This window comes from Jaculus jaculus, chromosome 15 (assembly GCF_020740685.1).
Source record: "Jaculus jaculus isolate mJacJac1 chromosome 15, mJacJac1.mat.Y.cur, whole genome shotgun sequence".
Lineage (NCBI taxonomy): Eukaryota > Metazoa > Chordata > Mammalia > Rodentia > Dipodidae > Jaculus > Jaculus jaculus.
Window position 1 is genome coordinate 69,233,693 of NC_059116.1, and position 22,886 is coordinate 69,256,578.

Here is a 22,886-nt window from a genome sequence, read left to right on the forward strand (position 1 = left end):
AGAGCATAGACTAAGGAATGACACACTGAAGACAGTACTGCAGATGACTCGATGTTTGTGTTCCTTGAAGAAATCCTGGCTGGGCTGGGCCTGCTGACACATGCCGGTAATCCCAGCTACTCAGGAGACTGAGGCAGGAGCACTGTGGCATTAAAGCCTGCCTGGCTACAGAGTGAATTCAGGGTCAGCCTGAGAAGCTTAAAGAAATCCTGCCTCAAAATACTAGTAAAAGCTGGGTGTGGTGGTACATGCCCTTAATCCCAGCACTAGGGAGGCAGAGGTAGGAGGATTGTTGTGAGTTTGAGGCCACCCTGAGACTCCACAGTGAATTCCAGGTCAGCCTGGGCTAGAGTGAGACCCTACCTTGGGAAAAAAAAAAGTAAATAGAGGACTGGGAATATAGTTCAGCAGCAGAGAACATGCACAAGGCTCTTGGCTTAATTTCTAGTATTGCAAAAACAGAAAACCTCACAGAAACCTCTCTTGTTAGCCAGGAGCTACAGGGAAGAGGATACATACTTGAAGGCACTCAATAAGTGAGAATAGATTGTACAGTTTCTATAGGATGTTATGACATCCTAACCAAAGCAACAGGGGTTCTTTTTCCTCCTTCCCGTCTCCCACCAAGGTAGAGTCTCGCTGCAGTCCAGGCTGACTTGGAATTCACTATGTAGTCCCAGGCTAGCCTCAAACTCAAAGCAATCCTCCTGCTCCCTTGGCCTCCTGTGTGTTGGGATTAGAGGCAAGAACCACCAGGCCTGGCAGGAATTCTTAAAGAATACCATTTGCTACAAATTAAGATATCTAAAGATAATAAGACTAGGGATAGAGGAATATATTCATGGATTAGGGAATTTCAAAGATGAAGAGAACAATGGAATTCTACTTAACCCTGGACTGTGCCTCTCATATTCACCAGAAATGGCAAGTCACCTGCAACATCTTTCTCAAGAACTAAAGACGAAGCAAGCCAATGTGGTCAGCAGAGCTATTTCTCAATACTGGCTCCAACATGACTGGGGAACCTGGCCTTAGTAAGTGCCCAGGTTACATGGGGCCACAGGATATCTTTGTATGTTATATTCGGTACCTGGATGTTCTAGCTGGTGTTAGCAGATCAAAGAAGGCTCAGATAACTTGGTAATCTCTGTTTCAATCTGTCAAATGTTTCACAAGTTGCGACTGAATTCTAGAGTCAGAGTTGAGGCTATGTCCCTCCCCCCAGGGATAACTCCTATCTGTGGTGAGCACATCATTTTTAAGATCTTTTTCTGCAAGGAGTCTCCTAAGAGATATGTGTTAGCTACATTGAGGCTGTATCTCCATAATCATGCAGTATTGGCGATGACTGAAAAAATACTGAGTGGTCTATGTGTACTGCATGACCTGTCTAAAATGTCTGATGAGTCTAAGAATTTTATAAACACTGGCCTCTGACATTCACATGGAAGTTTTTCTGAGTCATAATGAAAGATGATTAATGAGTCTACTACCTGTGTTTAACAGCTGTACTTGCAGCAAACTTAAGAGGTTAAAAGACAGTTAAGGCTTGCTCATTCTAGACTCCATGGGCAGCAAGCTTGCACTAGGAAAATAGCAGGAACTAGAGTGTTAGGATAGACCCTACTTATAGGAGCACACTGAGTTAACCCAGGCCTCTGGGAGCGGGGGTGAGATAAGGGTTGGTGGGAGTGTGGCGTGGCTGGGTTCTCACACACAGAGCTCATGTTCAACCCTGGCCACCACCAGTTGATGAGTTAACCATCTTTCACATAAGGTTCAATGAAACATGCCATTTTAACCTGAAATGAGTTTTACAGAGTTACTGTTATACATTTAATTATTAAAGCTATCATGACCCCTTGAGAGAACAGTTTAAAAGTAGAGAAAAAGGGGAGTGAAAGAGACAAATTCATAAAAGAGCCATTTGACAAATGAGAAGAAAAAAAAAAAAATCAAAGGATGCCATCCAGTATTTTTCTTTCATTTTATGTCAACACAAAAATGACTAATGCAGGATGTTTGGTTTCTTACTTGTACACTAGCTGTGAAATACCAAAAACATCTCTACCTTCTGAATTTTTCTGAGACCATTTTTTTTTAAAATTTTTATTTATTTATTTATTTGAGAGAGACAGACACAGAGAGAAAGACAGATAGAGGGAGAGAGAGAATGGGCGCGCCAGGGCTTCCAGCCTCTGCAAACGAACTCCAGACGCGTGCGCCCCCTTGTGCATCTGGCTAACGTGGGACCTGGGGAACCGAGCCTCGAACCGGGGTCCTTAGGCTTCACAGGCAAGCGCTTAACCGCTAAGCCATCTCTCCAGCCCTCTGAGACCATTTTTGTGAATGACATGTTTCAAAAGAGTTTCTACCTAATGGAAGCAAGCCATCTGTACTGTCAAAAGTTTTATTTCTCGAGCCGGAGAGGTCCAGCATTACATAGGTTTGCTACTCTCCCGAGGGTAATTTCATCATTTCAGTCATTGTTATATTATGCTCTGCGTATGGGGCTGGGATGGAACAAGTGTAGCTTTAGGAATGATAGCTTATCAATACAGAGGAAGAACCTTTGAATTTCTCCGTTTTTGTTTCAAATTGTGTCAGTATGGTAACTCTGCTAGGACTAAGATGACTGCTCTGCAATAACATAGATGACAAAAATACTTCTAAGATCAGTCAAAACTTTTAATCAATAGGATAAAGCCAAACTTTGTAGTTCACAGCTATAACTGGTAAGTGGGATGGGGAATTTTGGCAACTGTTGTGAAAACAGAAGAAATCATCACCTCATTCTCAGATTTCTGGGAATTTGTTATAGGTTCTTGTGAGATTAGGCAATTTATTTCTCATTATGCTCCATTTAGGCATATTTAGGAGAACTTAGGGAGGAAGAGGTTAAAGAACTTGGTCTAGTCACATCTGGCAGAGAAGTAGGAAGCAGGGTCTCAGACTCAGGTTTCTTTGGGGCCGACACAGGTCCAGAGCCTGTGCTCCTCCATACCATCTCCAAGATATATCCACAAGACTGCATTGTGCGTTAGGAGTTTCTGAGAACCTAGATAATTACCCCATTATTCCCAGTCATAAAAATTGACTCCATTTTGTTTTTTCCTCAATTAAAAATCATATAGTAGGGATGGTAAGATGGCTCAGCAGTTGAAGTGCTTGCCTGCAAAGCCCAAGGACCTGAGTTCAATTCCCTAGTACCCACGTAAAGCCAGATGCACTAATTGGCACATGTATCTGGAGTTCATTTTTAGTGTAGGAAGCCCTGGCGTGTCCATACACTCACTTACTCTGTGTCTGTCTGTCTCTCTCAAATGAAGAAATGTAAAAGTATTTTAAAATCATAAAGTAATGTGTGTAAATATATATTGTATGTACTTGTATATGTCTGTTTCATTCATGCATATATACAAATTTTTCAATTAGCCTGGATAACAAAAATCACTGTCAGGATTTTCTTCATGAAAAATGCAAGGAAGAAAGCTTTAAAGCTTCCATGAACAAAAGAAAAAAAGTCATAGATATAAAGTTATGTCTGAAAAATACACTCTCAGGTAACATTTCACTTGATTACAAAGGAATACATGTATGTTCTAATCCAGAGGTTCAATGTTTATTCAAACTTAAAATCGCTCATATCCTTCTGAATAAGACTCAAATAATGGAATGCAATCTGAGATTTCTTTTGTCATAAGTATCTAAAATGTTTTATACATATGTTGATGGGAAGCCAATTAATGATAAGAGTAGCTAGCAATTATTTTGTGAGAGGAAAAGAATGATTTAGATTCCATAATAGCAACTGATCCTTAATTTTGTGGCCTATTTAAAAACTGATAATTCAAAAAGTAACTGGGTTTTTAAGTTTTCAATCAAGTGTATATTGTATGTTGTATCTTCTGTTTTCACAACAGTTGCCAAAATTCCCCATCCCACTTACCAGTTATAGCTGTGAACTACAAAGTTTGGCTTTATCCTATTGATTAAAAGTTTTGACTGATCTTAGACATAGTCTTCCATATCTTCCAGCCTCCCTTTTTCACCCCTCCCCACTCCCATTTGTCCCTTAGACAGTTTTATTTTAACTTTCATGTTGCATATACATACATGATTTCAGGCATGTATAGAAAATCTAGGAGCCACAAATTTGAGAAAACTGCTGTCTGTCTTTCTAAGACTAGCTTGATTTGCTTACTATTATCTGTAGTTGCTAAATTTTTTTTGAAATTTTTAAGATGAATCAATGTATGGACAGTTTACTGTTGGGTTAAACCAGATTCATATCCAAAGGCTATGGCATGTGCCTGTGCTAACTTCCTGGATTACAGGCCTACTTATTTCAACACTTCTTTGGAATTTGTGGAGAAAACTGTCACTCTTGGAAGATGCAAACTCCGTTGCAGAAGCAGAGTATATAAGACTCATCTGCATTTGGCCACACACAGTGCCATTTTTAATTACTCTTTTGTACATTACCAGTGAGTCACCAGAGTAAGTATATGGGCAAGTTTTCAGTCATTGTTTCCTAGCATATTTTTATAAAATGCTCTAAGCCAGGAAAAACAAAGAGATTTCACTGGGATAACAACAAGAACATAAGTTATCATTTTCTTCTCATGGCACAATAGCAAACCAGAGAAGAACTCATGGTACAAACAAATTATAATCTCTTCTTCCTAGCCACTGATTTTGTATAGATATGAAGTGCTTGAAGCTTTGACTGCCATATGTGCCCTATAAAGTTGATATCATCATTATTCTTACGTGGTATGGTAGTTTCCCTGGAGGAACCAAAAAAAAGGTCCATTTGAAATTGAAAGCTACTTTCTTGGTCCTTGAGGAAAGATAACTCAACTCCCAGCTTTTTCATGTATACTGTCAATTTACTGGCAGAGGACAACAAAGAACTCAGAATTAGGTATCTGCTTTTATTTACTGGGTGCCAAGTCTTTTTTTTTAAAGCTTTAATGACACTAGTATTTGCATTTCTGCTACAATAATGCAATATACTACAGTGGATAATGTAAGCAATAAGCAATGTAACTGTTTAGTCCTGGCAAAAAAAATAAGATAGGATATTGCAAGAAAATTAGATTACTCTGGGTAGAATTCTGTGAGGGAATTTGGAGTCTGTTACAGTGATTAAGTCATCATTTCTGACAGATTACTCTCATCAGCTGTCAAACAACATTCCCCAACCCCATCTATAACTTGGCTTCTAGTTATTCAGCCTATGTTACCTTCTGTGTATACAACACATACCAAACAAGAGAAGGTGCACACTAGCATTTATTATACTCATTAGTTATGATTAAGTTCTGTGCTTTCATAGTAAATAATAACATAAACTTCCATCTTGCTTTCTTTATTTCTAAAATTAGAAGAAAGGGATGAATAGGCTTAAAATAGGAGGCCTAGGCAATGAATGAAAAATAACTATACAGTGAGGGTTGGAGAGATGGCTCAGTGGTTAGATGCACTTCCTGTGAAAGCGTGAGGGCCTGAGGGGGCCTGACAGTGCCAGAGTTTGAACCTCCAGATTCCATGTAACATAGCTAGGAGTGTCATGTACGTGTGTCTGGGAGCGGGTAGAGTTAGGGTGACTGGACCCCTGAAGGTTAAAAAGGACAGGAAAGTTTGCACTTGCTAGAACTCTAAGATCTGACTTATCTTTTGCCTACTTCCACAAACAACCAGGACCCCTCCTGGGAGGGAGGTTTTTCATAGGATTTAAACGTTGTGGTTGGTCAAGTTCAGTCCCCGGAACTTGGTACCGGAGACAGCCTCTGGTCCTAACCAACCAGCTGGCCCACTGGTTCACCTGGGCCAAAAGACAGACCCCCCCTCACCCCGTCCCTAAGGTTATAAATACCTTTGCAAAGGGAGGGCAGTGGCTTGCTCTCTGATCACTTGGGAACTTTCAGCTGTGGGCGAGTTTTTCCCTCAGCTGGGCCTGGAGGGGCTTGGCCTAAGCCCCAGCCAGGCCCAGTCGGTAGGGCCCCCTAGCCCTTACTGTCCATATAGGTTCTTTATCCCCTTCAGCTCCTCAAACTTTTTCTCTTTTCTTTCCATGCTGTTTTCCCCAGATCTGTATCTGGTCACATGGACTCCTGAGCTACATGTGGCCCACATGGGCTTTTGGGCTCCACATGGCATACTTCTCTTCTCCTTACTTCATCTCCCCTTACCTCCCAGTGTTCCCCTTTCCATGCTCCTTTGTAAAATCTGAATAAAATGTGGTATTTTAAAAGTCATTCTCTTGAATCTGGAATTGCCAGTTCTTTGGTTAGTTTGCAAAGGAAGCACTCCAGTACCTTCAATTTCCCCATTACATGTCTATAACCCCAGTTCTGCTGGGGAGCATAGATCTGTGAATCTAATGGAGCTCAGCAAGCTTGGAAACATTAAAAAGAGATTCAGCTCAAAAACAAGACCAGGCAGAAGTGTGAGAGCAGAACACCCAATGTTCCAGTTGGGCTACCACAAGCGAGCAACCAGCACTGCAGGTGCACTACGGGTGCTGCAAGAGCACACGCACACGCTACCCACACCACACTGCACACATCCTCACACACCAGCAGACATAAAGAGAATTAAAATAACTACAGTCAACCAAGTATGAGAATAAAGCTTTCAGAAGTATTGCTACCTGAAAAGAACAGCAGTCTTTTCTTAAATATGTTAGTTATAAAAACACATATCTTTTTTTTTTTTTTTTAATCTGAGGTAGGGTCTAACTGTAGCCTAAGCTGACGTGGTACTCACTCTGTAGTCTCAGGCTGGCCTTGAACTCATGGTGATCCTCCAAAAACATGTGCCACCATGCCCACCTTTTTTTTTTTTTTTAACAGTCTTAACAGATCTGTTTCCAAACTGGCCATTGCTTTAGTACAAGGTATTGCTACTATTATCCTTGGAAGTTACTGTGTGCAAGTTTCTTTGATACCACCACCCCTTGGTTATAGTGTATTGTGATACAGTAAGTGTCTGGCCCAATTAAAAACAAAAGCCAACTTGATAAGGTTGTGCCTAGGTTTGTATAAAAACATCTTGTTAAGATCTACATGCTTTAAATACAAAAACACCCTCTATCCCAAACTGGAGTGTATGAAACAGTTTTGAAAACGGAGACAACTGGAAAGATCCAACACAAGAGAGGTCTTCCAGGATTGTGGTGTTGCTGAAGTTAAATACATGACAGCTATAGTTTGAGCAAAAGACCACAAGAATTTTGTGAGACAGCTGGAAGATCCAAATCACAGCTGATGAATGAGCCAGAATTGAGACAGTGGTAAGGCACCCTTATCACTAAGTGGTAAATATACTAATACCCTTTCTAAGTCTTTATTTTTGATTGTGGAGCTGTCTTCCAAAGTCAACAATAGTGTTCAAATACTCATTCTTCCAGATGTTACACAGATGTGCTGCCTAACTGACCAATGCAAAAATGCGTACAAACAGAAATGCCTGACAGGGCCACTGAAGAGTGGCTCATTGACCTGGTAGTTGTGTACACTTCTAATTCTAAATTCCACGTGCCACAAGCAGTACAAGCACATGTTTTAAGAGAAATGAGTCTTGTTTAACAATAAATTATCCTTCTGGCATTAGTCTCTGCCAATAATGATCTGGTTTGGCCTTTGGCTCCATGTACAGCACAGCTGTTTTCAGATAGCCAATTCTGCACATCCAGTGAGCTGGTATGAAAAGAACCCTGCATGCTGGTGAGAACTGATACCACAGCCTTTCTATAACCTTCACGCTGGGAAGGTGCCCCTCCCCCATCTTCTGAGCACTCAGTGGAGAAAGCTGGCAGGCCTCCTCACCTGGATCTTTCCAAGGGGTCCCTGTGTTAATAATTTCTTCATCTGCTTCCCTGAGTGATCTTTCTCAGACTCCCAAAGCCACTCTCCTGCCTCATCTCTCCAGGAAACACCTTTGGAGAGGGTAAACCTGCCCAGCTAACCTTTACTGTTGTTGAACCACTGACAACTGAAGTGCTAGACAGACTGCTGCTTGTGGAAACTGCCTCTGGCACAGGACAATGTCCTTTGTTTCTCCCTATCTCCACACAGCATCCTGCCTTGGCCCTAAATTTGACTAATTTTCTTCTTGGAATTCCAAATTAGACTTATTATGAAATTTATTTTCTTCTCATATTCCTTCCTGTTTCCATAGCCACTAGGTCATCATTTCTGCTCACCTAGATGCCAGTAGGGTCCCTCTCATCAAGTCTGGTTACTGCCTCCCAAACTTTTCTGTACCATTTCCTAGTGATTATTCTTAAAATTCAGGTTTAGAACTTTATCTTCTTGGCTCAAAAATTGTCAATTATCTTCTAAATTAAATTCTAGCACCCTGGCCTACATTTCAGGGGACTTTTGCTCAACCCAGCACTCTTTTCCCACTCATTGCTGGGTTATACTTCTCTTGTATTCCAATCAGGAAACCCCCTTTCCTTGGGCACTTTCGTGTGCATGTAAACACAATGTTCCTTTGGTAATGTAACTGTTGCATATTTGTTCTATGTAGCCTCCTGGACTGCAAGTTAGGTTGAGTCATTTAAAGCTGTTGGTTTTGTAAATTAAAATGATTTAACAGAGCCAGACATGTTGGTGTGCCCCAGCACTCAGGAGGCAGAGGTAGGAGGATCGCCATGAGTTTGAGGCTACCCGGAGACTAACTACATAGTGAATTCCAGGTCAGCCTGGGCTAGAGTGAGACCTTACCTCAAAAAACCAAAAAACAAAACAAAAAAAGATTTAATATGACAATTTCATAATTTACATTTATCCACTGCATAGCATCAGGACTACATTATTTTCTTTCTAGATAACTGATAAGAGCCAAAACGTTCAGTTCTTATAGGCTTTTTCATTTCAGAGGCCTGGGGAGATTCACCTACAAAATTTTTACTAGTTTTACTTCAAGTTAAGTTAAACAAACATGGTTTTGATTACTTAAAACAACATTATATTCTAGGTCAAGCAAAGAATTAATAATGTTTTGTGTACGATACATCGTATCCTTCATCTACTTTAAGCAGCTGTTTGATCCAATAATCTGTAGTTTCCTTTTAGTTTTTATACAATCTAAAGACACCACAAAAGTACTCCTTTAATAAGCAAATTTTTGAAATTTCTGATTCAAAACTAATTTGGAAAATTTAACTATTTTATTATCAAACCTTCTGACAGGATATAGGTGTTTCATTAGATCAACATAAAATTATCCCTGAATTTCATATTTTAACGATCTTTTCATAGCTTAGTATCTGAATGCTGAGTTGTTTGAGATGCCTTTCTAGACACATTTATTAATTAGTGTCTAATAAGTCTATCCTCTGCATGTTGCAGTATCTCATAAAAAGTGTATATGATTGGTTTAGGAATGACAACTTCATTTATAATAGACAAATAAATACCATACCTTATTCATAATTCTTTTTCTATTTTATTTAACTACCTTTATGGCCTTTGAGTTTTGCTCTTAGTGAATTAAAGTAGATAACCAAGGTGGTTTTCTATCGCAACTTTTCTTTTTTCTTTTTTTGAGGTAGGGTCTCACTATAGCCCAGATTGACCTAGAGTTCACCATATAGTCTCACGTTGGCCTTGAACTCATGGAAATCCTCCAACTTCTGTCTCCCAAGTGCTGGGATTAAAGGCATGCGCCAGCATGCCAGGCTTTCCTTCCCTTATTTTATTTAAGCAGCGGTAATTCTCTCTCCCATTCTATGTCTGTCTGTCTCTCTCTCACAGAACATATACATACAACAAACAAACAAATCCCCAAACCACATTTTTGCACTAAGAAGAAATGAAAAGTTTACAAAAATGCCCTAAGGGCCATCCATGTATAAAATGCAAATCCATTAAACACCTGAGCTAGATATCTGATATTGTCTTTAGTAGCTATATTCATCCCATCTTTTAGAGTAGTACTAACTTTTTTAATGAAGATCTCTTCTCTAGTGCTGTTAATTCTTTGTGAGTTTGAGTTTCATTTCACTGTCTCCTTTTGAATTCTACCTTCTACTCTAATGGGAGATCGTTTACCAACTTTAGAAATTACTTGTTGGCAGGGTTTAGGGAAATTATGACAGTCCAGTTGTTCTAAAAATAACCTTATCCTGAAGCTCAGTCTTCTAAAAATCAAATTCAAGGCTTAAGCCTTCAAATACAGTGTAACCAAAACGCAAATGGCAAATGCAAAGGCAGACCAGGATACACAGGAGGAATATTCACAAGTGAGATTAGGAGTTATTTGTGGACAATACTTATCTGAACCAGCAAACCTCCTTTAATCATTTATGACATATCTGGATAAGGAACCATGTGAAGCATTACATGATCATAAACTCTTTCCTTCATTCACTTAAGGATTACAATTTAAAGCAAAAAATTCTTTATAAATGCTGAAGTCTCACAGTATGCTTCTACCTGTCCAAAAGGACTGCAATGGAAATGGAAGAATTGAGATTATGCCCCTACTTCTCATTCTTGCCTTGCTAGTTTATGAAGAAGTCTTGTGGTAAGTAGAAGTATTTCTTACTGAGAGTATCTATCTATGAGTAAAAACTATACCTGAGAATTCACTGATTCATAAACATTTGTTAGGCACCATCTATGGTATGAAGAATTAAACTAAGCCCTAAGAAGTTTCTCTGTTCTCAGGGAATTTAAAGCTAAGAACAGAAGGAACTGAAATGTCAACTGTGGAGAGAATAAAGTATACTGGTGACAGAATCCATCTGAGCACATAATACAGTGGATTGAAATGGAGTGTTTACTTCGACCCCCCAGGCATGTGAGTGGTGGTGTTTAGATGGGATATAGTGTGTGGGGCAAGACTGTCCTAGACTGTTAAAGAGAAAGGAAGGTTTCAATCTTTGGACTCAGCAGTTAGTTTTTTTGGTGTGTATTTTCTGCTATCAGACAAAATATCAATAGCAATGTTTATACACTGTATGATCATGTCAAGTAATGCACAGTTCTAGTGCCCTGTCTGTAATTTCACTCCATCTTTATCCAATCAAGAGCATTTGGGAGACAAAAGAGAATATTTTTATAGAAATAACCTGAAAAAGCCCCTAATCGTTTCTGTGCCTTTATTAGCTCTGATAAACCTAACGTCCCAACTGAGAACCAGAGAAGAATTCTAGAAATTACTAAAGTAAAAACAGAATTTCCTCACTGACTAGAAATGTGGGGCAGGAGGGGAGGTTTAGAAAGAGGAGCCGGTGAGGATGATTTCTAGCTGTCTTGTTTGGCCATCCATTCCCCCACTGTCAATATGTGATTCTGTTGCTGTGTAGAACTACTGACTTCAGACTCCCCCCCCAAGACTAATGGGCAAAGAGATTCAAATAGTCTGACTTAGAGGCATAGACACCACAGTCATGCCATGGCATATGTATGCAACAATCACACATGAACATGCACTCATCACACGCATACATACACAACACATGCAAAAGAGGTATTTGGCTGCAGTGAGCAAGACCATGTGTATCTTTTGTCTCAACTTTTATTTTGCACACTCCTTCTGGATGCCCTGTTCTGTTTGGGACTAGCACACAACGTGACTGGTACTGGCCCTTACGTTTGGTTTTTCTGGGAGAACCGTCTACTCTGCTGCAGCAGCTCACTTCCTTTTCTACACAGACCCTCTACTCATGGCGCCCACTGCATGTGGTCAGCTGACTGCAGCTCACCCTTTGATACTAGTCTGATAATTATAGCTATTAATCTAGGTAAATGATGCTTGTTTTATGTAATAACAAATGACTTTGTACTAAGAGACTGCAACTACAGATGCCTGCTGTATTGTATGTACTTAGGAACAATGAAAATGTGAAGAACATCTACAAGAAGGCAAGCTAGCAATCAAAAAATTTGTTCAAAGGGAAATATTACAGTTGTTTAGGACAGATGATATTTTTTCTCAGTATATTTTTAATTTGTGGGATTTCTACATACAACTTGTTTTTGTTGATTCATATATCTTCTCCTATCCCCTGTCCTCATCTTTCTCCTAGTTGCCCCCCTCCCTGTATCTCCCCCCCCTTCTTTTTACATGGCACATATGTCCTCCTCTCACCCCTCTCTCAGCTCATTTCTTTATATTCACTTTTGGGTACAGTTCTACCTTTATAGATTTTGTCCACATTTGGCCCCCTCTACACACATACACAGCTAAGACATGTGTATCAGAATGAATATGCCGTTTGGTCTGAGTTTGAGTCACATAACTTAATATGACTCTTTTGAGACTGATCCATTTTCTTACAAATTTCATAATTTCATTTTTCTGAACTGATGAAAAGAATCCCATCCTGTATATGTGCCACATTTTTATTATCCATCATTCACTGGACATCTAAGCTATTTCTAGTTCTTAGCTATTAGCTGCAATAAACATGAAGGTGCAGGCATCTCTGCAGTAGAGTGAGGAATCCTTCAAATAGTGGTATAACTGGGTCATAAGGAAGGTCTCTGTCTAACTGAGACATTGCAATACTGATTTCCATAATGGCTGGACTACTTTTCACGCCCACCAACAGTGGATGAGAGGTCCTTTTTCTCTGCATCCTCACCATCACTTGTTGTCCAGTTTCTTGATGCTAGCCAATCTGACTGGAGTAAGATGGTATCTCAAAGTTGTTTTGATTTGCATTTTCCTAATGGATAGGAAGGGTAAACATTTTCTCAAGTATTTTCTGGCCACTAGTGTTTCTCCTTTTGTGAACTGTATGCTCAGTTCAATTAGCACACTTGGTGATTGGGAATTTAATTTTTTTTTCATGCTAAACTTATGTAGTTCTTTGTAAACTGGTTATTAGCCTCCTGTCTGAAGTACAGGTGGCAAAAATTTGCTCCCATTCTGTAGGCTGTCCTTTCACTTTGTAAATGGTTTCTTTTGCTGTGCAGAAACTTTTTAAATTTCATGTAGTCCTATTGGTTGATTGTTGGGCTAACTCCTGTGGTATTAGTGTCCTGTTCAGAAAGCTCTTTCTTCTGTCTATATCCTGGAGCATATTCCCTACTTTTTCTTAGTATTTTCTGAGTTTCTGGATAGATAGATAGAGGGACTTGATCCATTTTTGACTTGATATTTATATAGGGTCAGAGGTACAGGTGTAATTTCATTCTTCTGTAGGTGGACATTCAGTTTTATCAGCAACATTTGGTAATAAGTAAGCTATTTTTACCCCCAGTGAATACTTTTGGCTCACTTCAGATGACATTTTTAAGTCCCCCAAACTGACGAAAGATAAGTGCATATATACCATCCCTTATTAAAAAGTGTGTTCTACCCTAGCATTCATATGGTAAATTCATCAAGCTGTAGGTATCAAGAGAAATAGCATAATAAATGCTTTCCTTTCCTAATAAGTAATTTCCAATCCATGAATGATGAAGCAGCAGGGACTCTGCATCCCTATACTTTCTATAAGGTAGAAATGGGCTGCTGAGTATTAATGATTAACTCTTTGTAGGCCCAGAAAAAAAATTGCTCTGTTTTATAATCAGCCTACTCTTGCTAGGAAAAGCAAAAACAACATAAAAAACTGCTTAAGCACTTAATTACCTGCCTGAGGCAAAAGCTAAGATCCTATTGCTGAAGACATCATATGCAGCTGATACAGGGCAAGGAAAGACCTGGCTGAAATTCAGATGAAAGCCAGTCCCCAGACAGTTAGCCTGTCTAGTGCTGGAAAGTGCTACATGAGCTACTGGGGGGAAATGGCCAAAAGCAGTCTGAGCAACCAGAGGTTTAACCTACTCAGAAGCAAACACCCTGACAGGATATACACATCAGTGCAATAGTGGCACACAGCCTCGGTTGGTAACCAATAGCTTTCTGATTGGCTAAGAGATCTGCTCAGTGTAAAGAAGCCCATATCTGAAATTGGGAACCAGATCAGAATTCTAAGGAGACAAAGATTATGTTCTCCACTGTCAAGCTCCCACTAGTCTTTTGGCTACAAGAAGGGTTACATACATCAAATTCTCTCTAAATTAATAATGCTCATCCTCTTTAAACTATGCTGACTTCACTCTCCATTGGAGAATCTGTTTTTCTTTTTCAGAAGGTAGCAAGACTAGAGGAGATAAACTACCCCTCGCACTTCAGCCAAGCCACATCTGAAACCACAGAGGAATTGGGGAGATGAGCAAGAGTGCTGCTTCCATGCTGTTCCTGATAATCAGCATCAGGGTGTAGGGACAAACCCTGAAGATACTCAACACCTACCAGAGGCTCCTAAGAGCTCATCACTGAAGTAGATTAAAACTTACCCACCATAACTCAGGAAATTTTATGGAAGAGGGGATGGAAAGATTGTAAGAGCCATAGGTTGAAACATCATGCCCAGAGGCATTCCCTTCCCCTCAAAATAACTGACTACTGCTCCCACAATGCATAACATACAACCCCATGGAGATGCCTGCAACCCTACTGAGGAATGGGGTCAGGGATGAAGGTACCAACACATGATGTAGCCATATGAAACATGTTGTTAATAATAAATATTTAAAAAATTTAAAAAAAGAGGGCTGGAGGGATGGCTTAACCATTAAGGAAGGCATTTGCCTGCGAAGCCAAAGGACCCAGGTTCATCTTCCCAGGACCCATGTAAGCCAGATGCACAAGGGGCACATGCATCTGTAGTTCATTTGCAGTGGCTGGAGGCCCTGAGTGCATTATCTATCTGCCTCTTTCTCTGCCCTTCTCTCTTTCTCTCTCTCTCTCAAATAAAAATAAAAAAGTATTAAAAAAGAAATATTAAAGTGTGACAGAGCCTGGGAAAACATGCATAGATATGCATTGTTCAATTAGTAAGCATTACGCATTTAACTTGAAAAATACTGATTTTAAAATTGTTTAATGTTATTAAATTTATTATTAAAATATAACAAAATTTAAAAAAAAACTGTAAGGGCTAGAGAGATAGCTTTGTGTTTAAGGTGCTTGCCTGCAAAGCCTTAGGATCTAGGTTTGATTTCCCCAGTACCTACATAAGCCAGATGCATGAGGTGGCAGATGTGTCTGAAGTCTGTTGGCTACAGGCCTTGGTATGCCCATTTTTTTTTCCTCTCTCATAAATAAATAAATTTTTCTTTTCATTTTTTTGAGGCAGGGTCTCACTCTAGCTCAGGCTGACCTGGAATTTACTCTGAATTCTCAGGTGGTCTTGAACTCACTGCAGTCCTCCTACCTCTGCCTCCCAAGGGGTGGGAATAAAGGCGTGCACCACCACTCCCAGCAATAAGTGAAATATTTAAAAAACTATAAGGGTTGCCTTACAGTGTACTATGACAGAGGTATCCATAAAAAGTGTTGGTGACACCTATCCTATAAAACAATGCCTCTCAAGTGATACTATATACATTACATAGGACTTAATTTACCTTTTTGTAAAAAAAAGTTTATAGTATACAACATATTTTGAACTATAGATAATTATGAAGTGAAATCCACATAGTTATCTCTGTATATGTACATATACTCAGAACTAGGGATCCAATATAAATGCAGGTCTGGGCAGGGGTTCAGTGTAGCATTCTAACCCATTCTTAGATGAAGTCAATGCTTATCATCTGCAGACTACACTTGGAATTAGCAATACTATGCTGTGCTTATAGAAAGATCAGCAGGAATAAGCAACTTGAATGCTCAGCACAAAGTGAGACATCTCTACCATTCCTTCCAATGTTCAGGGAACATTGTGGAATGAATGTAAGGGCCAGGGGATGGAGAGGACTGCTATGGAGTGCTGTCTTCTGGACATGACGTGGTTGCTGCATTATTCACGACCTCACAGAATGCTCTGTCATTACCTGCATGATACTGGGCCCATCATTTTGTAATGGATGACAGAGGAGGGAGGGAAAAAAAGACACCAAAAGAGGAGAAGGATTCCTTAGAAGAGTGTTCAGTGGAAAGGACTGAGGGACAAACGAAGGTAATGGGAGTGAATTATGATCAAAATATGTTATGTACATATTTGAAAACAAGGCTAAGAACAAGACAGACAATTAGCGGGTGAGAATATTTCCCCGTAAGTCCAGTTGGAAATGTAATAGGACTTAGAAACTCTGTTTAAAAAAAAGCATTGGTTTCTCACTTGGGTCTAGAAGGTAACTGAAAACAGGATGACAGTTTGGCGTCTCTGCCTTTATTCTGCATCAGTCTCCTTTACTTTGTGTAAAAAAAAAACCAAAAACAAACAAACAAACAAACAAAAAACACGAAATAGCAAAATTCACCTGCTTACCTCTATACGTAAATACATTGTTATGGTTAATATAGACTGTCAAGTTAACAGACTTAGTAGACAGATCTCTGGGTGTGTCTGTGATAGTTTCTAGATTGGATTGAGATGGGAAGATTGTGTGTTGGGGATTCAGACTAAATAAAAAGGAGAAAGTTGTGCTCGCTTTGGCAGCACGTATACTAAAATGGGAACAATACAGAGAAGATTAGCATGGCCCCTGAGCCAGGATGACACACAAATTCATGAAGTGCTCCATATTTTTCTCTGTCTGAATTTCTCTCAAGTAAGTAAATAAAAGCTTAAATATATATAAAAAAGGAGAAAGTGAGCTAAGCAGTAACATTCATTGCTCTTTGCTTCCTAACTGGATGCAGTGTGAACAGCTACCTCACGCTTCTGTCACCTACCTCCCTGTCATGATGGACTGTACCCTTAAACTGAACCCAAAGAAAGCCTGCCTTCCTTAAGTTGCTTTTGTCAAGAATTTTGTCACAGCTATGAGAAAAGTTACTAATACACATGTTAAGTATTCAAGGAGTATCTACCTAAAAACCTGTGATACCTTATCTATCTTATGATCCTTAAAATCTGAAGGCACAAAAATATGAATAACTGAGGCTTTTTATAATGTCCTGTTCCAGACTCTGAAAAGGTGCCTAAATGTGTTTAGTCACTGTCCCAAACCTGCAGTCACCATGGATTCATTCCAGAAACAGTGAGCCTTACACTTTTGACCACTCCCCTTCCTCACAAGTGCAATTATACATAAATACAAAGATATGCTTTATAGTATGAGCAGTAATCTTATGAGAGCCAGCTTCTTCTCTCAAGCAGTAAGGACTTCTTTTGATTACCTTACAGAAACAGAAGTAAGAGACTGAACACATACAATACTTGGCCAGGACTGCTTAATTATGCATATGTCTTGTCCTCTGCCATTTCTTCTTCTATTTAATCCTAAAACTCATGTCAGGTGGCCAAAGATGAACTTCAGACCACTGGACCCCTTTATCTGTTTCTCTTCCCAATGCACAATGATTCAATCTCCTTTTGATTTTTTTTTTACTATTACCTATATTTTTAAAGTATTTATTGACTTATTTGCAAATACAGAGAGAAAGATAGAAAGAGAAAGACAGAAAGAACGGGCACATCATGGCCTCTTGCTGCTGCACGTGAACTCTGATACATGCGCCACTTGGTGCATCTGGCTTTACGTGGTTAATGGGAATTGAACCTAGGCCTTTAGGCATTGCAAGCAAGTGCCTTAAGTACTGAGCCATCTCTCTAGCCCTTGACTATTTTTTTTAATTTAATTTAATTTATTTATTTATTTGAGAGCGACAGACACAGAGAGAAAGACAGATAGAGGGAGAGAGAGAGAATGGGCGCGCCAGGGCTTCCAGCCTCTGCAAACGAACTCCAGACGCGTGCGCCCCCCCCTTGACTATTTTTTTAAATTGGTGAACTGTTATGGTTGACTAAGCCTAGCTTGTTGGGAGTTTTGTCTTAAAACTCCAGTTACAGAAAATGAAAATAAGCTGATTGCCGACACCTAGTCCTTGGGGTTGATACTGGGTATTTCTTTGAACTAGTAATTCTCAACCTTGCTCAACAATGGAACTATCTGGGGGCTTTCAAAAGACTGATGGCAGGTTCTACTCAAGAGATAATTACTTATTTAATTTACTTATGGTATGGTCTGGGCATATGTAATTTTTTTTTGTTTTTGTTTTTTTGAGGTAGGGTCTCACTCTAGCCCAGACGGACCTGGAATTCACTATGGAGTCTCAGGGCAGCCTCCAACTCATGGCAGTCCTCTTACCTCTGCCTTCCGAGTGCTGGGATTAAAGGCGTGCACCATCATGTCCAGCACATATGTAACTTTAAAAGCTTCGCAAGGGATTTTACTTGAGAACCCAAGTTGGCAATCATTGACCAAGCTGTACATACAAATATATATGAGTATTAAGGACCCTTTCTTTTTAAAGATTCATCTACTGCATGTATAATTTTAGATAAATAACCAGAAATATTGTTGTTACACCTTTGGATCTTGGAGTATAAAAATGAGAAATAAAATGCAATTAACTTCAAATTATGCTCTTGATTCTTTTTAAAAAAATTTATTAATTTTTATTTATTTATTTGAGAGTGACAGAGATAAAGAGGCAGATAGAGAGAGAAAAAGTATGGGTGCACCAGGGCTTCCAGACACTGCAAATGAACTCCAGACGCGTGCACCCCTTTGTGCATCTGGCTAACGTGGGTCCTGGGGAATCGAGCCTTGAACTGGGGTCCTTAGGTTTCACAGGCAAGCGCTTAACTACTAAGCCATCTCTCCCGCCCTTGATTCTTTGATATGAAGTATTTGACATAATCTTAAAGAGAAATTGTAGGGATATAGCATGAATGGTTGTCCTACCTCTGGCATTAAGTGCTTGTGTAATCTTTAATAAGCACATAATAAATACCTGGCCTTTCAGGACTTTAGCTTACCTATAAGGTAGGAAGCTGGGTAGTATAATTTTTGTGTCATCTATCTCTAGATTTGGCCTATTTTCTTTGTTTGTATGTTCCACATCGTGGTAACAAACTGAAACCTATTGGAATTAGATACAGGATTTCTTGAGGTTGTGACAAGGGTTTTCTTTACTGATACTAAATTTTTTTGTTTTGTTTCTTGAGGTAGGGTCTCACTCTGGCTCAGGCTGACCTAAAATTAACTATGTAGTCTCAGGGTGGCCTTGAACTCATGGTAATCTTCCTACCTCTGCCTCCCGAGTGCTATGATTAAAGGTGTGTGCCACCACTCCTGGTGTGGTATTAAATTTTTGTTAATGACATATGAACATTTCACATCTGGATGAGTATGATAGGAGGGATTCAGGGTAGTTAGTAATTGAGACTCTTTAATAAGTGGACCTGTGATATTTGTAGGATTTTTTTTTTAATTTTATTTATTTATTTATTTGAGAGCGACAGACACAGAGAGAAAGACAGATAGAGGGAGAGAGAGAGAATGGGCGTGCCAGGGCTTCCAGCCTCTGCAAACGAGCTCCAGATGCGTGCACCCCCTTGTGCATCTGGCTAACGTGGGACCTGGGGAACCAAGCCTCGAACCGGGGTCCTTAGGCTTCACAGGCAAGCGCTTAACCACTAAGCCATCTCTCCAGCCCATTTGTAGGATTTTTTTTTAAAGAATTGTGATTATGGTGCCTCTATTAGCTGCAGAAGAGGTAACTAAACAAAATACAGGTTTTTTGCTTTCTGTTGTTTAAGTTACTTATACCCCAATGCAGTCCCAAAACATTAAATGAAAATTTCCACAAGTAGACAGTTTGTTGCTTTAAACTGCAGCCATTCTCAGTTGCAGAATAAAGTCTTGCACAATCCTGACATAGATGTGACCACAATTCCTTTATTGAGCATATCTTAAGTACTGTATCCATGCAAAAAACATGTATATAAGAAGGAATAGTATTTACAGGGTTTAGTACTATTTGAAGTTTCAGGAAAATACTATGGCTATTGGAACATATCTCTCATGGATAAGGTATTGTTTTTACTTGTATCTAGTTGGAATAAGACAATTATTATGAAAAGATACTCATTTATCACTAGAAAATATTCTCTATTAGGTACAGCCACATTAACTTTCTTAACAAACTTGTGATTGAAAAATCAACAAGAGTTAGGAAATAAATCACAATTTTATTATTTATATAACATCAGTCATATATAAAGCTTTTGGCTAAGTTTCCAGGACATAATAAACCCTTCACAAATGTTAATTATAACTTGTATTCATTTAATATGCATTATTATTTGGTTAAATTACTTAAATTCTGAAAGCCAATGAAAACTGAAGCCATATAGACAAAATATTTATGAAAGCAAAATATGCTAGAAACATACCTTAAGGGTGTGTAACTATTGCTGTGTTTGGCACCAAGCATCTGCAATGACAGAAGCCTGTTTCCCACTATCTTTGACTATCTGATAATACTTCTGCTGTATACTTAATCCCAGATACTACTTTAGGGGACAATATTTGGCATAGTTTCTTGGTATGTACTTAAATATGGGTTCTTTAGAAGAAGCATTCATTCTGCTTTTGTGCAAGCACAAAAAGTACTCTATTTCACAACTAGAATATATGCCATGACAAACTATCACTAAGCTATACTTCCTGGCATAGAGTTGAATTTTTCCTTAGTTAGTCCTATCTCCTTATTTCCAGTTCTGTAGGACAGCAGGTGGCAGGATGTGGACTTGGAAGGTAGGAATGAGCGCCTCTGGCAACTCAGTCTCCAAGTCCTCAGTGTTGCTGAGGCTATAACAGCAGTAGTCGCTGGTTTCCTGGGCTGGGGGTGAGGGGACGGGGTGTGGCTCTGTTTAGCCTTAACCACATCATGTCTGAGGAATGTGCTGTTTGGCTTTGTTTTGCAGGGTCCTCATCTATAGTGAAGGCCAGTCTCAATATCAGAGCAAGAGACACGGAAGCTAAGACGGTTGGTTATAGTATGTAGACTTCATTGCATAAGCCTTCGTTTCCTCATCAGTAAAACCACAGAGTAAAAGCTAGCTGCTTTCTGAAGGCCTTCAAATGTTTTTAAGTCAGTAGGGTGTGGTGATGTTGGGTGGGTTGAAGTTTTTAGTTGTTTTCCTATTTCAGTCCATGGAAATGGCCTGATTTTTATCCCTGGTGCTTCATGCTTGGGGGTTGTAGCTTTCTGCTTAGTCTTCTGAAATGAGCCTAATGCCCTCCCCAGCAAGTAATAGGAAAGAAGAGAGCTGGGAGGGTACAGAGGCCAGCTAGATGGAGATAGGAATTAGAATGCAGATGGTGGTTTGGCAACTAATGCCTGTGGATGCAGATAAAGAAAAGCCTCCTAATAACATGAATGTCAATGAGATGATGTTGGTAAAGCAACACTCCTCTCAAGAAAGGTGCTGCATTTATAATCATTTTGCAAAGCAGTTCCTGTTACAGTAACGACTATCTTTGGTCTGAAACTTCCTTTTATGAGAAAGCTAAAAAAGTAGCCTTCTACCCCAGTTTTGAGCAAACATGTTGCTTTCCCACCACATTTTGTACGATCTGTGCCTGCTAGGGAGTGTGTTTTACTTGCAGGGCAGAGCTGAGCCTCATGCTCTGACACATGTACCAGAACAGAAACAGCTCATGGTGTGTGTGTGGTGGTGGGGGGCGGGAGATTCCCAACCACTTTCAGGTCTCACCTGCTGATCCTGAGTGCTGGCCAACAGCTGGAATTGGCATAGAATCAACTGCTCAGACCCCACAGCTCAGCAGGCCACTGTGAGCGCAAAGGGATCCGGACTTACTTTGGGACAGCCAAAGTAAGTGAAATTCCCTCACTGTTGGCAGAAGCAGGGCCTGGAAAGCCAGCATGGGTCCATGATTGAATGAAAGTCTCTGGCTGGTTTCTGGATCCAGACTTGCTGGCTTGAACCTGATTGCCTACAAACTCAGTTATCAGCTGGGTAACCCAAACAGAGCACTCTTTTTTCTGGTCTTGTTTTAGTTTACTTGTCAGCAAAATGGGACAATATAGCATGTGTTTTGGGAAGCTGTGAAAATGAAAATAGTCATGGAGCTTCCATTTGGACAATCACTCTAGCTACTATTGCAATGGTGACTTATTTTGTTACTTTGTGTTGTCTCTCCAAGCCATGCTTCTCATTCTTTGAAATACGGTGAGCATTCAACCTAAATCCTAAAGTGAGGCCAAGCTACTTGAGTCTTGGTGACTTCTGGTTCTGTCACAGCTTTGCTAGGGGAGAACAGAGAAGTTAATTTAATCTCTGGCACTTCAGTGTCTTCAGTTTAACAAGGTAAATGCTATCACTACATCACATGAAATGTTTTTTAAAAAAGATAACAAAGAAATAACCTCATAAATCTATTTACAAACACAGACCACTGACTTATCCTTGTTAACTGGGGACAAGAATCAAACAGATAAAACAAACCCACCAATAATCCTGAAATCAAGCCGGGTGTGGTGGCACATGCCTTTAATCCCAGCACTTGGGAGACAGAGGTAGGAGGATCACCATGAGTTCGAGGCCACCCTGAGATTACCTAGTGAATTCCAGGTCAGCCTGGGCTAGAGTGAGACCCTACCTTGAAAAAACAAAAAAAACAAAACAAACAAACAAACAAAAAATCCTGAAACCTCATTAGGTTAAATATCCTTTCAGGAATTAAGCTGATTTGTCAGTGTTCATGCCATTGCTTTTTTTTTTTTTTTTTTTTTTTCCTGTTCCTTGGTGGAAAGGAATGGTTCCCTGTGGGTTCTCTGTAGGTAAAAGGAAGCAGATGCCTAGAGAATTTCAGCGTAGATAGTCATGCTTGAGTGATCCAGACTGACATATATATACTCTTCAATTACTAACAAATATCTCCAGTAACTTATGGAGGTAAAGTCATACAGAGGTAAATTATCTTCCCCTGCAACAGGACACGAGTACTGACAAAGTACAACTTTGCAGACGGAAAGGACTCCTTTAAGAATCACTTAGTCCAACCACTTGGTTTTGCAGGTGAAGGAAGGGAGGAATTTCAAGT

At 39.7% G+C, this 22,886-nt stretch overlaps 1 protein-coding gene and 1 non-coding gene across 11 annotated transcripts in view; one reads left to right on the forward strand and one right to left on the reverse strand.

Moving 5' to 3' along the window:
- The window catches only part of Celf2 (CUGBP Elav-like family member 2), an 897,461-nt gene that overhangs the window by 86,472 nt on the left and 788,103 nt on the right, over window positions 1-22,886 (reverse strand). The gene's annotated exons all lie outside the window — the stretch shown is intronic.
- LOC123455142 lies at window positions 16,447-16,553 on the forward strand. The gene has a single exon (XR_006633701.1). It is a non-coding gene; the product is annotated as a U6 spliceosomal RNA (small nuclear RNA).